This window comes from Papaver somniferum, chromosome 11 (genome assembly GCF_003573695.1).
Source record: "Papaver somniferum cultivar HN1 chromosome 11, ASM357369v1, whole genome shotgun sequence".
Classification (NCBI taxonomy): domain Eukaryota; kingdom Viridiplantae; phylum Streptophyta; class Magnoliopsida; order Ranunculales; family Papaveraceae; genus Papaver; species Papaver somniferum.
This window is the reverse complement of record NC_039368.1, coordinates 124,013,651-124,018,105: the sequence shown is the minus strand read 5'-3', so window position 1 is coordinate 124,018,105 and position 4,455 is coordinate 124,013,651.

The window sequence follows — 4,455 nt, the reverse complement described above, 5'->3', positions numbered from 1 at the left end:
TAAGTTGGAATCTACACATCTTTGGCATGAGCGTTTTGGTCACATCAATTATCATCTTCTAACTAAGATCATTAACAAAGAACTTGTTAGAGGCATTCCCAAAATCAATGCAAATATTGAAGGTGTATGTGGTGCCTTCCAAAAGGGTAAGCAAACGAAAGTTCACCACAAATCATCTCGAGATATTCTCACTAAAGCTCCACTTGATTTAATTCATATGGATCTCTTCGGACTAATTCAACAACCCACTGTTGTTGGTAAGAAGTATGCTTTAGTTATGGTAGATGATTACACCAGATTCACTTGGGTTGCATTTTTATCTCATAAGAATGAAACTCTTGGTGAATTCAAGATTATTGTTAAAAGGATCCAGAACGAACAAGGTCGCGAACTAAAGAAAATTAGAAGCGATCTTGGAACTGAATTCAAAGATACCAAGATATTTGAATTATGTGACGAACTGGGGATCATTCAACAATACTCTCCACCTATTACTCCTCAAGCTAATGGAGTTGCTGAAAGAAAGAATAGGAATATTCAGGAAATGAACGGGGTAATGCTCCATAACAAAAACATACCATTAAGATTTTGGGAGAAGCTGTTTTTACAGCATGTTATTTGATCAACCGTGTGTATTTACGGTCTAAAACCCTTAACACTCCTTATGAGTTGTGGTACGGAAGGAAACCCAGCCAACACTATCTAAGGGTGTTCGGTAGTAAGTGCTATATTCTGAAAGATCGAGAACAGAAATGGAAATTCGACACCAAAAGTGATGAAGGTATCTTTCTTGGCTATGCTTCTGATAGTCGTGGTTTTCGAGTGTTTAATCTCAGAACACAAGTCATGATGGAATCTGCTAATGTTATCATCGACGACATTAGTAAATTTTGTCATGATAATCCTCCTGATGAATTGCCTCCAACCGAGACAATTGAGAAATTCAAAGAAATTCCAGAATCAAATGAAGTCATCCCAACTGTTACTGATCCTGACATTTGTAGTGACGAGGAGAAGAGCACTGATCAAGGTATTCCTGACGAAAAGGAACGTGTCCCTCCACGACATCTCTGGGTTCAAAGGAATCATGATCCCAACAGTATTATTGGTGGAAGAGATTCTACAGCCAAAACAAGAGGACAACTTCAAAATATGTGCAATTTCGGTTGTTATCTTTCACAAGTAGAACCAAGGAATATTGATGAAGTTCTGAACGATCCCTTTTGGTGAATCCAATGCATGAAGATTTAAATCAATTCCAAAGACAAGAAGTGTGGGAACTTGTACCTTCTCCCTCCAATATCAATATTGTTGGTACAAAATGGATATTCAAGAATAAGTCTGATGAATTTGGCACGATTTTCAGAAACAAAGCAAGACTTGTCGCTCAAGGATATTCACAGATTGAAGGAATTGACTTTGATGAGACATTCGCTCCTGTGGCACGCCTTGATTCCATTCGTCTTTTGTTAGCTCATGCTTGTTTTCCCAAGGTTAAGCTGTTTCAAATGGATATAAAATCCGCGTTCCTAAACGGAATTTTGAAGGAGGAAGCCTATGTTTCTCAATTTAAGGGGTTTGAAAACCCTGATTTCCCAGATCATGTGCTAAAACTCAAAAAGGCATTGTATGGGTTGAAACAAGCACCTAGAGCTTGGTTTCAAAAACTTACCGCTTCTCTCATTAGAAAAAGTTTTTCAAGAGGCGGAGATGATAAAACCTTGTTTACTAAATGGAATGGGAAAGATGTGGTTATTGCTCAAATCTATGTAGATGATATTATCTATGGATCAACTTCTGAAAAATTTGCAAAGGACTTCCAAGTCTCTCTTGCTAAAGAATTTGAAATGAGCAATGTTGGTGAATTAAAATTCTTCTTAGGATTACAAATTCAACAACATAAGGATGGAATTTACTTATCCCAAGAGAAGTATGCTCGATAACTTGTGACAAGGTTCGGCCTGGATAAGTGTTCTCCAAAATTGACACCTAAGCCCACTACTGGTAAACTACATAGAGATGAGAAAAGAGCAAAAGTGGATCAAAAGTTGTATCAATCTATTATTATTAGCCTTTTGTATCTTACAGCTACTAGACCTGATATCTCTTTCAGTGTTGGTTGTTGTGCCAGGTTTCAGGAAAATCCAAAGCAATCTCATCTTGCAGCTGCAAAAAGGATCATTCGATATATAAATCACACTGCAGGTATGGCTTATCTTACAGGTTTGATACTAACACTGATCTTTCTGCTTATTCAGATGCTGATTGGGCACGATGTGTAGAAGACAGAAAAAGTATGTCAGGGGGTTTCTACTATGTAAGACTAAATCTTATAGGTTGGCATAGCAAGAAGCAAAATTCTCAATCCCTGTATACATGTGAGGCAAAATATATTTATGCTGGATCATGTTGTACTCAACTCCTATGGATGAAACAAATGCTAGCTGATTATGAAGTTGATACTGGAATAATGAAGATCTTTTGTGATAACTCTAGTGCGATTCGAATCACTAAGAATCTTGTTGAGCACTCAGGAACAAAGCACATCGACATAAGGTACCATTTTATTCGTGATATCTATGAAAATGGTATCATAAGTATGGAATTTGTGCCTTTCGAACAACAATTGGCAGATATTCTTACCAAACCATTAGACACTGCTACGTTTCAACACTTGCGACAGTCTATTGGTGTTGTTCTGGTTCATTAAAACGTTTCTATTACTCTTGACCATATGGTTATCTCTATATTTTGGGCAATTGAATTTGAAACTCCTGTAGGTTTACTCCAGTTCAGTTTCTATAGAGTTGATTTTGTCTTGTTAGTATCATTTTTGTTTCAAAATCCTTATTTTCTTTCGAAATTAAGGCCGCTCTTGTTGTTCCTTCGGGAATGACATCTAATGGGGGAAAGTTCTTTTGAACTTGTGCTTAATGGTCATATCTTGAGAGGTGTGCGGCTGTGGAATTTTAGAGGGGTTATCTTGTATCTTTAAACTCCTTGATGAATGCATTTAGCTTCGGTTTTATGATTGCATCTAAACTAGTTGGTATGTATTTTTTCCTTTTGTCATGAAATGTCTCTCTCGGAAATTTCATTATGATCCCGTTCTTGTACCTTTGCCAATTTTATTGATAAAAAGGGGGAGAATTGATATGTAGTTCACACCACAAATACATATGGTTTTCGGATCATAGTGTAAGGGGGAGTGGTTTCCATGTGAGATGGAGTATTGACTAAAGGGGAGTGATACATATCACCATAGTATTATTGTTGAAGTTGTGATACAATTGAACTTTTACGCTGTGTAATAATACTATGACACTCTATAACAATGATCGAGAACTATGTTTTCTCATTGTTATAGCTACGGATCTTCAACAGCGGTGATGCTAAACTTACAACCTTTGGGGATCATTGGAGTACTTGGAAGTGACGAAGATTTCGAGGAATGTTGAAGATTAGACATGTGGAATAGGAGCTACTAAAGTTTCTTTATCTTTTTTGTATTCCATATGTATTGATAGTTTTGTCACTAAAATTTACAAAGGGGGAGATTGTTAGAGCATTGCTCGGTCGAACTCGCATGCATTGCTATCTCAAGCATGTTTGTCAATGTTAGTGATCAAAACCATAAGTCTTGATTTCTAGTCTATTATAGCTAAGTCTCGGATTAGGATAGAAAGTGTAGTTGAGCTCAAGGACTTCATGGAGATACATCATACAAGCAGAAGAACTACTCAAGGAACCGGTGGAACTTCTCGACAAAAAGGTATGTGAAGACTTGAACTTATCTATCACTCAAAATTCTATCTACTCTATCTCCTACTCTTTGAGACAAGAAGTCGTATACTATATATATAGACTTTGATTATACACATTTGGTATTTCGAGACGAGTATACCTCGCCTATCTATATCTCGAAATATGAGTTGGTAAGCTTTTCGCTTTAACCAAGTTTATCTTTACCATGTGACGAAAGTCATGATATGTTTCAATCATCTTGAAAATTGCTTTGACGAGAAATGGTGTAACAACTATATAACGTCCTCTAAGAATGTTTCAATGATTGAAATGAGAGTTTAGATTACATAACCAATGGTGGACATAAGCATTTTTGTGGAAACACATTTATGTATAAGTCATATTCCTTGAACCAAAGTTTGTGAACTTTGTTGATCAAGAGAAGCGGAAGAATGGCGTGAGCCAAGTCCGCGAACTCAGTTCACGAACTGCCAAAGTTCTCAAACTCATGATTTTCTGCTGGAGTTGACAAACTACTTGCGTGAAAATAAGTCCGCGAACCCAGTCCGCGAACCGGCGAAGTTATCATACCCGAGAATTTCTGCTGGAGTTTGTAAACTCTGCCCGGTAACTTAAATCCGCGAACCTAGTCTGCGAACTTGACAAGGTTATATATCTGAAGATGATTTCTGAACTTAAACTTAAAAAGAC